This window comes from Peromyscus maniculatus, chromosome 1 (assembly GCF_049852395.1).
Source record: "Peromyscus maniculatus bairdii isolate BWxNUB_F1_BW_parent chromosome 1, HU_Pman_BW_mat_3.1, whole genome shotgun sequence".
Lineage (NCBI taxonomy): Eukaryota > Metazoa > Chordata > Mammalia > Rodentia > Cricetidae > Peromyscus > Peromyscus maniculatus.
The window spans coordinates 3,604,199-3,617,164 of NC_134852.1; the positions used below are offsets into that span (position 1 = coordinate 3,604,199).

General features: G+C 45.0%; 1 long non-coding RNA gene and 1 other non-coding gene across 3 annotated transcripts; one reads left to right on the forward strand and one right to left on the reverse strand.

The window, feature by feature from the left end:
- Positions 1-761: 761 nt before the first annotated feature.
- On the reverse strand, positions 762-5,399 carry LOC143272568 (uncharacterized). Of its 2 annotated transcripts, none has more exons than XR_013050232.1 (5): positions 5,173-5,399; positions 4,303-4,441; positions 2,682-2,979; positions 1,764-1,800; positions 762-1,571 (listed from the first exon to the last, which is right to left on the reverse strand). It is a non-coding gene; the product is annotated as an uncharacterized LOC143272568 (long non-coding RNA). The 2 variants fall into 2 exon arrangements; XR_013050231.1 differs by having other exon boundaries at positions 2,682-3,000; positions 5,173-5,397.
- A 917-nt stretch (positions 5,400-6,316) lies between these two features.
- On the forward strand, positions 6,317-6,479 carry LOC143271374 (U1 spliceosomal RNA). The gene has a single exon (XR_013048595.1). It is a non-coding gene; the product is annotated as a U1 spliceosomal RNA (small nuclear RNA).
- The last annotated feature ends 6,487 nt before the right edge of the window (positions 6,480-12,966 follow it).

The following is a 12,966-nucleotide window of genomic DNA, read 5'->3' on the forward strand; positions in this document are numbered from 1 at the left end:
AGTGGTCATTGAAAAGGTTTTTGGTTTTTGTTTGTTTGTTTGTTTGTTTGTTTGTTTGTTTCACCCTGATAGGCCTCTCTGCCCATGCAGCAAACTAAATCAGACCAAATTAGGAAAAGGCCCTAATGGGTAAAGCATTTCCAGGTGATCCCCTGGCCCCGCAGAGAGGAGACAGGATGAGAGCCCAGAAAACCACAAGTCTGTTTTCTGGGATGTGCTTATAGTCCCTGTGGGAGTGGTCTTGAGCCTCTCTGAGGGGAGGGGCTATGTTTGGCAGGCTTTGCAGGGGCAGGTTTAGGAAAAAAGATGGGGAGGGGAGTTGAGGTGGATCTTCCACCAGAACATTCCAGACTCTTCGGGTATAGGGGTACCAGGGTGCCAGGGCTTGAGGTGGAGCCCCCCAAACAGTCATCTCTGGTGAGCTCCCTGTAACAATACCGATGACAAACTAGCTTTGGAAGAAGTCAGTGAAACAACTGCCTCAAAATAAAATAAATATTGAAAGGGAAAATATTGGCAGGACCCCCAAGACCAAGTTCTCAGCACAAAGGAGATTTATTTGCCCCAGAGGGACAAAGGACAGGGAATAAGAGACAAAGGCAGGAGACAGAGGATGAGGGAGAAGGGGTAGTTGTCCCACGGGGACAACGGGCTGCCACTGGATAGAGAGGAGACAGACATGGCACATAGGCAAATGTCAATTTATAAGGGTAAAAAGGGAACACAGACACACACACACACACACACACACACACACACACACACACACACACCGTTAGAATGAGGTGTTTAGTTTTAATTGGGCATGTTAATTAGGTGAGCCAAAGGGGGCTTCTGATTGCTGAACCTCAATACTTGACAGCAGGACATTAGTAGTCAGCCTCAGGGATAGGAAGTGGCCAAATCAGGGAATGGACCCAGGTTGGCTAGCTTTAGAAATGTAATCTAATGGTTGTTAGCAAGGTGGAGGGAATGAAGGAGTAAGGCAGCGCCTGCCAGACCCACGCTCACCATGCTGGAGCTGGCCAGAGCCCCTCCTAATATGATACAATATCACGAAATAAAGGAGGCAGTTGAACACCATAACAAAATGCTTCATTCAAGCTTGCCCGACTGCGCATGCCCACAACGTGAACACCATTTCCCAGAGGCATCCGGGCAGTGCCATTGGGTCCGATTTGCATGCTGGTGGAATGAAGAGCTGGGAGTGTATGTGGTCAAAATACAGTGTACACAAGTATGAAATTCTCAAAGAATAAATTAAAATGCTCCAAAGAATGACGGGCTCTTTTCACAGCCAACTCCTGCACTTCGGACAATATTCCCCAGAGGACTCTGGGGCAGTGAGTAGTGCAGAGCGTGCAGAGCGTGCAGCGTTGCATTCTGGGAGGCACAATTTTTTTTTTTTTTAAGAGGTTCTACCTGGCAGCCATCAGGGTTCACTTTAAACCCTGCCTCAGGGTCTGGTGCCGGGAATAGGAGAGGAAAGCGGTCTCTGGACGGAAAATTGTTCAGTCCTCAGATGAAATCTGGACCGGTCTTCCGTGGGGACTCTATGCAAAGGAGAGGATCTTGAAAGGAAAAAAACCAAGCAAGATGAACTCCTGGAGAGATGGGATACACGAGACTCTAACTCAAGAAAAAAAGAAAATGGACTGGAGCAGCCTGGAGGCATATGAGACACAAACTGAATGATGAGCCCCTACCACCTCCCAGGATGGACATCTGTGCCGTGAGTACCCGGATAACTGGTACATTCTCACCTGGGATTGTGTCTTCGTTGCTTGATGTGAGCTCTCTCTGTGGGGAAAATGAGGTCAGGCTGTGTGAGCATCTCTGTAGAGTAGTGAGCAACTATAAAGTTTACGCACGTGGACTCTGGTCTGGCTGTGCCCCCTTAACTATGAATTATGTCCCGGTGCCATCTCGGCAGGTGTCAGCAGGGGAGTTGGCTTCTGAAGTGAACCCAGGTGAGTGTTAGTTCTGTTTCCTTTTACTTCCCCTTCCAACTACAGGGTACTTGTTCGTGTCTCAGAGGGATGTGACAGCTCCATAGAAAAATGACAGTGAGTGATAGCCCAGAAAGCTCTTAAAACATGCTGCACCCGGTTTTCTCTATTAACAAGACAAGCAGGAGGCCCTTGTTAATAAGCCAATCTTTTTAATCATGTATTTGTTCTTTTACAGTTTAGTAAATATTGAGCATATTTGCCCCGTTTTCCTCTTTTCCCCCTCCTTTCTGACAAGTCCTGTCAGCTATTTTCATGTCGTTTTGTTTTGTTTGTTTTGTTTTGTTTTGTTTTGTTTTGTTTTGTTTTGTTTTGTTTTGTGGGACTTTATTGGGAGGGAAAGCTCATTGCATTTAATTAGGGTTGCCTGCTTGGGAGTTATTTACTGAGCAAGGGCAATTTCGCAGTGGCTAGGGAATATGACAGGAACTGAGTGATAATGATCCTGTCTTAATGTATCATTAATTAAAATCCATAGGGGTTGGGGAATATAGCTCAGTGGTAGAGCGCTTGCCTAGCAAGTGCAAGGCCCTAGGTTCGGTCCTCAGCTCCGAGGTAAAAAAAGAAAGGAAAAAAGAAAATCCATAAGCTGAGGTTATGGCTGTGACGGTAAAAGCACTTGCATGTACCACACATGTGCACATAATGCACACACGAAGCTCACCCACTTACGCAATATTCCATAGTGTTTCTCTATCATTCTCTGTCTGTTCCAGGACACCACATAGCACTCTGTTGTCGCAGTGCTCAGGTCCCTCCTGCCTGAGCTGACTTCGTTTGCAGTGGCCTCCACAGTTTCTGAAGTGAAGTATCTTGTTGGTTGCTCCTCTGCAGGAATTTTTCTGCTATTTCTCGCGAATTCACTGGGACTGTAGGGTTGCGGATGGGAGAAGTGACCTATGTTGCCATATTTATCACAGCACTATTTCAAGGTTCTTCTTGACTACTTGATAGCAAGTTGAAGGACAGCCTGGGATACAGGAGACCCTCTCTTCAGAATAAAAGAATTACAGAATGTATCATGTTACTGATCTCAACAATAACGGCTAATTTATATTAATTTATGCAGTGCAGTTTAAATATTCCTTTGTTTGTCTGCTTTTGTATTTTTTTCTTCGACACAGGGTTTCTCTGTGTAGTCTTGGCTGTCCTGGAACTCACTCTGTAGACCAGGCTGGCCTCGAACTGACAGAGATCCTCCAACATCAGCCTTCAGAGTGCTGGGATCAAAGGCTTGTGCCACCACCACCTGACTTAACTATCCCATTTTCAAAAGGCTTAGAAACAACTTGTCTGCATTTGGGATTTTTCAAACTTGGAGCTAGTTGGATAGATTTCCATTTTGACATCTGCATATTTAAAAAAATTTGGAGCATTTGGAGATTTGCATATTTCATTTAGGAATATTCAACATATTTGCTATTTTACTTTATGATTTTGAGACCCATTGTGCATGTGAGTGTGTGATAGACAGAATGCTTGCATCAGGACTTGATTCCACTCCCTACAAAATACAATGAGACATCATACGTAGACAAGCTCCACTTGAGTCCACAGAGAACCTGTGCATTCCCTCCCGAAAAGGTGGGGGTGGGAGTGGTTGACACTGATGTTTTTGTAATTTTTATTCTATCTTTCCCAATAAGGAAATAGTTAAGTAGCCCATGGCTCAGAAAGTCATACCACAGCATAGAGTCTTAATTCCACTAAGATATCAGCCCACCAATTATATGTAGACTTCTTAAAATTACATTTACTTATTTAGTGTGTTTATGTGTGTGAGCCTGACATTGTGGAGGTCAGAGGACAACTTTCAGAAATAAATTCTCTCCTCCTACCACTTGGATCGTGAATATCAAACTGGGACTTGGGGCCATATACCATCACTTGCTGAGCCGTCTCCCCAGGCTTATAATCTGTCATGTCATAATTCATTTTCTCAGTTAATGTAGTGAATGTAGTCTATGCTTTTACATACATAGACTTATTTAGTTACCAGCAATAAGATTTTATATTTAAAGCTATTCTCTGGAAAATCTACACAACAGCAATGGTTGTGTTGATGCCACTGACCTCGGTGTGATATACTATAGTTTTACAAGAAGGCTCCATTGAAATAACTCAAGTAAGGGCATACCATTATCTCTCTGTTGTATGTCTTACAACGAGATGTGAATTTTCAACTGTCTTAGTTTTAAAAAAATCACAAGAGAAAATTATGCTGTGTATATTATTACCTGTACATTTACATATTAAAGTGAAGCACAAATTTCTTGAACTAAAAGCAACTCACTTGCCTGGCTTGGTGGTCCATGCCTTCAACCCCAGCACTCGGGAGGCAGAGGCAAGTGGGCCTCTGTGAATCCAAGGCCAGCCTGGTGTCCAAAGAGGGTTCCAGGACAGGACAGCCAGGACTGTTACACAGAGAAACTCTGTCTCAAAAAAAAGCAAAAAGGAGAGAGAGGAGAAGACAGGAAAATTAAAGTTAAATAAACCATGGTTTAGGGGGAAAGCCTGGTGTTGTGCTCAGTGCAGACTCAGTCACGGAGAGAGCCTTACAACCTAGTCAGACACTCCAAACTTGGGGTGGAGATTCCCTCCTGTGATCCTGGCAACCAGGAGGCTGAAGCAGGAAGCTTGCCAGTACAAGGGCAACAGGACCTACATAGTAAAACCTTGTCTCAAAAGAATAAAAATAAAATCAGGCTGAGCTTAGTGGTGCACACCTTTAATCCCAGTACTGGGAAGGCAGAGACGGACAGATTTTGTTAAGTTTAAGGCCAGCCTGGTCTACAGAGTAAGTTCCAGGACAGCCAGAGCTACACAGAGAAACCCTGTCTGGAAAAAAAAATAATAAAATCTGTTGGGGCTGGGGGGTTAGAGAGATCTCTGTTAAAAGTCTTGCTGCTTTTGCACAGGACATGGGTTCGATTTCCATCACCCACATACATAAGGCTCACGGCTGTCCATAACTCCAGTCCCAGACCTCTTCAGACATCAAAGGGCACTGCAGGTGCAGATGTACAAACACACATGGCACCGAAACAGCCACACAAAGTTGATATCACGCCAACTCCTATTCATCCAAAAAAGTAAAGACCTGTACACCACCACCACCCACCCCCAGTACAGGACCCAAGCACCTCTTTGTTAGGTTTCAAACCTGGGACAAATGGTTGTGGTGTCTAACACTCTTGGACTTCATTTCCCAGAGGCATCAGCAGTTGCTGTGAAATGCATGCTGGGAGTTAAAACCCCGGTTTCCATGGATACATGCGGGTCTTTCCTAGGAAAGTTAGGGGGCAAACTGAAAGCTATTTTCACACGATGTGCCTCTTAGTCACAGTGTTTGCGCATACGCAGGACAGTTTGTGGGTAAGCGGAAACAGGTTTATGGAGTAGTCGCCAACCTTAGAGGTGGATTTATCTGGCGTTGGTACTGTGCGCATGCGTAGTACATGTGTTGCGCATGCACAGATCTGTCACCACGGCAAGCCTGTGAATAGAGTATCTGAATCGCTTGGAAATTTTTCAAGTTGTCCTGTGCACCATTTTTTTTTTCCTCTTCTTCCCTTACAGAAAAATGTGGCCAAGAGAGATGGTTCCATCTAAAGTACTTGCATGCTGTCGCAATGTGGGCAAGGTAGGAGCAATGATGTGGAATCTTTCAGGAATAAGCACTCTGACATTAATGACAGTGAGGGGACCAGATGTCACCGGTGGACTGAAGCCAGAATAGCTCCGGAAAGACTTTGATCTCAGGTCCAGTTTGCATTCTAATTTTATACCTTAAACCTACAAGGTGGGGCTTAAAGGAGACCCCTTCCCTCCCTGACCCCGGATTAGGCACAAACCACATCCAAACACCAGTTTTCACAGAGAGATCCTTCATTAAGCGGGGAGGAAAAGTTAAAAGTGGCTGCTTTCTGACTCGGGCAGAAAAACAGCTGTCAATGACCTTGTAGAAAAAGAAAGAAAGAAGTGTAGGCCTATGTTAGAATGGGCTAGGATGTGTGGTATATTTTGACAGGGCATGTTAATTAGGTGAGCCAAAGGGGGCTTTTGATTGATGGACTTCAATATTTTGATAACTGGACCTTGACAGTCAGCCTCAGGAGGAGGAAGTGGCCAAATAAGGGAATAAGCCTTGCTGGCTAGCTTTAGGAATGTACTCTTAACAGTTTTTAGCAAGGCGGAGGGGATTGGAGAGAAAGACAAGGTCTGCCAGAGCTACATGCTCGAGTGGGCTAAGGTCCCTTCAGCCAGTGTAGTTCCCAGTGAGAGACCCTGCTCCAAAAGTCAAGGTGATACTTACCTGGCAGGGGAGATACCATGATCACGAAGGTGATTTTTCCAGGGCAAGCCTCTCCATTGCACTCCAGATGTGCTGACCCCTGCGATTTCCTGAAATGCAGGAAACTTGACTGCATAATTTGTGGTAGTGAGGGACTGAATTCACACTCTCCCTTGTATTATTTAAAAAAAAAATCAAGGTGACCTGGGTGTGGTGCAGAGGCAGGAGTAAATTGAATGCCACGGTGGTCTAGAAAGTGAATTCCAAGCCAGACAGGACTACATGGAGAGACTCTGTCTTAAACAAAATAAAATAAAAAAAGCATGCATGAGGAATTGGAATTATTCAATTTTAATAAATTTAATAAATTCAATTTTAATCAGATCTTTTGTAACTACTATATCCAACATGTTAGCCACTCTGACAAAGGTAAGAGGGAATCACAAAATGGCTTCAATTTGTATTTCCATGATGGCTAAGGATAATGAACCCTGTAGATGTAACCAACCATCTTATTAAATAAGAAACACAGAACCAATGTAAAAGAGAAAGCCAAGAGGTCAGAGCTCAGAGCTAAAATCTCACCCTTCCTCCTGTGGTGGTCCTAGCTCTCCGAAAGAGACCTATTTCCTGTGTGTATGTCTTTAAATAATCTTTCTGTTCTGCCTTCTCATTGGTTGTAAACCCAAACACATGACTGCCTCGTCACTGCCTGTAAGTACAGCCCTCTAGATCTTAAAGGCGTATGTCTCCAGTGCTGGCTGTATCCCTGAACACACAGAGATCTATGGGATTTAAAGGCGTGCGCCACCACCGCCACGCTCTTTCTATGGCTCTAATAGCTCTGACCCCCGGGCAACTTTATTTATTAACATACGATTAAAATCTCATTTCAGCACATATAGATTAATTGGCTTTTTCTTTTCTTGTTTGGTTTAGTTCTTTGTCTATTCTAGGTATCACTCTTCTGTCAAATGGATAGGTGGTAAAAATTTCTCTCCCATTCTTTATGCTGTGTTGCTCATTCTGTGTGTGTGTGGGGGGGGGGAGTAGGTGGCCCTGCACACACACCAAATACACCTGTCTGTCTGCACGTCTTGGCTCAGTCTGCAGAGGTAGCTTTGCTGAGATGGGGCGAAAGGATATTCAAAGGAAGGATGTTTCACTCCAATCAATATTTCATTAGTGGGTCTTTTGTCTCTCTTCTTTTTCTGTTGCACTGTATAAGCACGGGTTATTATCGGCTGTACCAGAGCTCAGAAGTTTGTAGTGGGTCTCACTGGACTAAGCCAAAACATTAAGGCCGCACCCTTAGAAATTCTGCAAGGTGTCCTGTCCCTGCCTTGCCCTCGTCTAGAAGGCTTCAGTGTTACGTGGCTCCTGATCTTTCTGTATCTTTCAGGCTAGCAAAGGCGAGTTAGTGGCTTGTCCCCTCACATTGTCTCACTCAAACATTGCTTAATCTAATGTCCATGCTGTTTGTAATTATACTGAGCCCACCAGGATACTGGTATATGATTGTCTGTCTTTTCTACTGGCAGCCTATTGAGTTAGTCCTTAACTCCTTGCCATGTTCCCAGGCTCATATACTAGGATATGGACATCTGTTTTTGCTTCATGCTCATTGGTGTTTTGCCGGTATATATGTCTGTCTGAGGGTGTCAGATGCCCTGGAACTGGAGTCACAGACAACTGTAAATCACCATGTGGGTGCTGGGAATCAAACCAGGGTCCTCTGGAAGAGCAATGAGCCATCTCTTCAGCCCCCAGATACGGACGCTTTTGTTATATTGATTTTGTTCATTATGTATGTGTATGTATATGCGCACAGGCATGGTGCACATGTGGAGGTCAGAGGAGAACTTGTAGGAGTCAATTCACTCCTTCCACTGTGTGGGTCTCAGGGATGGAAGTCAGGTAGCCAGGCTTGGCAGTAAACACCACTGCCCACGGAGCCATGCAGTCACACCCTAATATGGACATTTTTGAGTCACTCATCCTGTCTACCTCAGCCCCATATGTTCAGACTCCCCTTAATGGTAACAGGATCCCAGCTGCCACATAATCTACACCCCACGCCCCCACCCCCCCACCCCCGCTTTGTTAATCTGTTTTTTATTAAAATTCCTGTGAGTTTTAAATTTCTTAATGGGAAAAATGCAAATCTGCAAAAAAGGAAAAAATGAGGACTTTAAGCAACTCAAAGATTAGCAGGCAAGGTCAGATAGTCCAATGCTATTTCTTTAATCCAGGTTGCTAGGAAAGCCGAAGCAGGAGGGTCACAAGTTCAAGTCCTGCCTGAACAACTTAAAAATGACTATATCATTTATATATAAATGATATATAAAACCTCTATATCAAGAAGTTTTTTTTTTAAAGGCTAGGGTGGATACTGAGACTAGCTAGACAAAATTATCCATTATATCAACATCCAAAGCATTCTTTTATTTCCTATACATATCTAAGCATGCTTGTGTTTCTGGAGTCTTAAGTCCTGCTAATTAATCATAGAAATGAATAAAAAGACTCTAAATCAGTGGTTCTCAACCCATGGGTCACAACCCCTTTGCCAAAACTCTATCTCCAAAGATATTTGCACTATGATTTGTAACAGTAGCAAAATAATTTTATGGTTGGGAGTCACCACAACATGAGGAACTGTATTAAAGGGTCATAGTATTAGGAAGGTTGAGAACCACTGCTCTAAGTCACAGTATATAAAAGGAATACAGGACCAGCAAGATGGTTCGGCTTGTAAAGTAGTTTGCTGCCAAATCTGACAATCCAAATTTGATCCCCTGGACCCACATGGTGGAAGGAAGGAACCAATTCCCAAAAATTCTCTGAGCACCACACACCCTTATACACGTTCACATGCACATAAAATTAATTGCTTTTAAAAAATTTTTAAGTAACTGGGCAGTGGTGGCACATGTCTGTTATCTCAGCACTCAGGAGAAAGAGTCAGGGGGATCTCTGTGAGTTCAAGGCCAGCCTCGTCTACAGAGCAAGTTCCAGGACAGGGGGAAAAAAACTTTCAAGTAAATAAATACGATTTTTTAAAAGGAATCCATGGCAATTATAGGTCACATTAAAGTGAGAGCTTATGAAAACGGCTGTACCCTGCCAGTGAATTCTGTCTTGCTTGGTGTATGGTTTTTGTTTTTTGTTTTTGGTTTGTTTTTGTTTTGTTTTGTTTTTGCAGGAATTGGTTCTTTCCTTCCACCATTGGACCAGGGGATCAAATTTGTGTTGTCAGGCTTGGCAGCAAGCCACTTCACTAGCCAAGCATCATGTCTATACCTTATACCATAGGAGACATGCTTCTTCCCCAGAACCTGACGATAATCACTGGCCTGGCACTACGAACGGGGTGGGGAGTGGGGTGGTTTGCACCAAGAAGTTGAGGCAGGAGGATTGTCAGTATGGAGAGTAGAGAGTCCAGGAGATCTGACATCCTCACACAGGCATTCATGCGGGCAAAACACCTTTGCACGTGAAATAAGAAATACATATTTTTTAAGGAAAAAAATGACAGGGCCATGGTGGCCTCCCATTGATCCCAGCACTTGACAGGCAGAGGCAAAGGCAGACGAATCTCTGAGTTTGAGGCCGTCCTGATCTACAGAGCAAGTTCCAGGACAGCCAGGGCTACACAGAGTAACCTGTGACCCAGAGAAAAGGGGGAAGGGAAAAAAAAATCCTCTCGTGAAGACATCAAGCCTTGGACTACATTTCCCAGAGGCACCTGGGTGCAGCAGTTGCGGTGCATGGTAGGCTGGGGATGCTGTTTGAAGCTCCCTTCCTCACTGTACCTACAGGCTTAGACTAAATGGGTTCCAGCAACAAAATTATGGTATATTTGCACTGTATGTGCACAGGCAGGGTGCAGAGATTGCACAAACAGTGTCCGTAGAAGGAAGGCTGGGATTAGAGCGGGGAGGTGTTTACCGACGGTGCACATGCGCAGTCTATAGTTCTGCATCGGCTCGCTTCTCATACGGATTGATTAACTCCTGGGTGTATTTGTACCACTGACATCTATGGGAGTAGCATACATGCAACTACGTTAAGTACCTTAGCTGCTATGCCTGTAAACTGCTGCAAAACCACAGGTCACATGCATGTTCTGGGGGGTCTCTCTTGAAGAGTCTCTGTCTCCATAAATGTCTACTGTATGCAGAAATATTTGTAATGCATGTAAACCAGCTTCCACGACACTATTCTTGCAATTGAGTTGCAAAAATCTTTCTGGAATAAGTACTCCCACACCAACAAGAGTGGAAGAGATGAAATATAACCCGTGGACTAAAGCCTGGTCAACGTGGTCCACCTGGACAAGCGCCTGAAAGGACCTCGTCTCCCGTTTAACATGCATTATCATATATTCGAGGAGTTGGTTAAAGGTATCCTGAAACAAGGTTGCCCTCCAGACTAATTTTTTAAACAGGATCAAAGAGGCAGAGTGGGGCGAGCGTGGATGCACATCCGCTGAGTCAGGAAGTACTATCAGAAGGCAGAGTTGTCTCCACTCCGAGGTCGTGAGATCAGAGGCCGGTCTAGCTCAGTTCTCACAGTCCACGCCTGGCTCAGGTCCATAGCAGCCTTCGTGTGAATGTGACATATGCATGGCTTGATACTTGCAACTTGACAGACTTTTTGTGTTGTGTCAGCCAAGTTTTTCAAGAACTGCTACGGGCAGGTGTGTCCATACTCTCGGAGGTTCCCTGAGTCCTTTGGGATAGTGACTGCACATATACATGCACAACAAACCCTCAACTGTAAGTACAAGTGGCAGAGTTTTTGGCCCAGAGAGGTCTGTTTCTTGGCAGTCTGGCCAGTGTCATTTTAAAAGTCCTATTCATCCTCTCAACTTCACCTAAACGTTGAAGGTAGTATACCATGTGTGCAAGTTTCAAGTTAATTCTCTGTGAGGGTAGGAAAGGCTTCTACCCAGCCTGGGGGTGATGGGGGAGTACACACCATAACCAGCAAGTTATCAGTCCCTTCCGCTGGGTAGAATGTCAATAAAGTCCACTTTTAATTGTCTAAATGGGTAGGAAGGACCCCTGGTTCTGTCGGCATGTGGGCCTTGGGTCCCTGCTTGGATTGTTTCAAGCACACTGCAGGCAGGCTTTGCTAGCTTGCTGGGTCAGTGTTGGCATCCACCAAATTTCTTTGCAACGATTCTTTTTTTTTTTTTTTTTTTTTTTTTGGTTTTTCGAGACAGGGTTTCTCACTTTGTATACCAGGCTGGCCTCGAACTCACAGAGATCACCTGGCTCTGCCTCCCAAGTGATGGGATTAAAGATGTGCACCACCACCGCCGGGAGCAACGATTCTCGTAGGGCAGTTTTTGCAGGTGGGTTGTTTCATGAGCTTGCCAGACTAGGCTGGAAGAGGTCATCTCAGGAATTGCAATTTTCTTCTCTGTGTTTCTCAGCCTGCCCTCCTGGTTTTCAGCAGCCCCTTCTTCGGTTTCTTTCTCTTCTGGCTTCTGTGAAGGGAGTTCTAGGAGCACAAAGAGTGTAAACATACCTTGGTGGGGGGCTGGAGGGGCAACAGAGGGGACTGCGTGGCTGTGTCTGCACGGAGGGCAGCTGTTGGCTGTCTAATCTGCTAAGTGGTTTTCCAATCTACCTTGACTCTTTGTGTGAGCCTGGCAGTGCGCCACATCCACGGCTGGGAGCCCAGAGAGCTTCTAGGATCTGTAGCGTTTGGTCTTTGTTTTTAACCTCTTTGTCCCCTGAGGTAAACAGCCCTCTATCTTAATACATTGTTGCTTTGACTCTCTTGATATAAGGGGCTATTCCTCCTGTTCTAGGCTTCAGCTCCCATCCATAAAAGGTTCCATATCTGAACTGGGAAGCAACTCATCCTTTAAGTCTGGCTGTGAGGAACAAGCCTCTTTGATAATTTCTCTGAAATCATGGAAGGACTCTCCCTCCTCTTCAGGCAAGGGTGTGCCCAGATTTAGGGCCTGGTACCATAGCTGCTGTCTTCTTGGATCAGGAAAGGGCCTGGTATTTCCCTCAATGTCATATCGGAGAGGGCTCTTCCCAAGAACCCAGCAAACCAAAGTCTGGTGAGCATCCCCATGTAGTTGTTGAGTCTGGCAGAGCTGACGGGCCTGCCAAGGTTGGTGAGCAGTGTGTCCAGGTGAATGCCACTGGAGGGGCAGGATCAAATAGTCTTTCGACTACCTCAGAGCCATGCGGTGCCAGCAGTTGGAGCTGGTAAGGAGGTGGCATCACAGGCAAAATTTCATCCTCTGGGGAAGCTAATAGGGGCATTTCCTTGGTGACTTCAGGCTCAAAAATCTTTGTAGCCAATATGGTCTGGGGCTGGGAAGACTCCAGTATCTGGTAGCAAAGCCATAGCAGAGGGTCTCAGGGCAAGGAATAGCATCATGAATCAATACGTGGGGCGTGGTCTGAGTAGCCAGGTGGTCCCATACAGATCTCTGCAACTCTGTTAATCAGAGTCAAATCTAGAGTTCCTTCAGGTGGCCAGCCGACATCAACAGAAGACCAATCAATTTTACAGAGAGTCTTTCATTTGAAGGACTTCACCTTTATTTCATAGTCAGCAGTAAATTCTCTTTTAAAGTTGTTGAGCACCAGATGGCGATGGTGCACAGCTTTAATCCCAGCACTCAGGAGG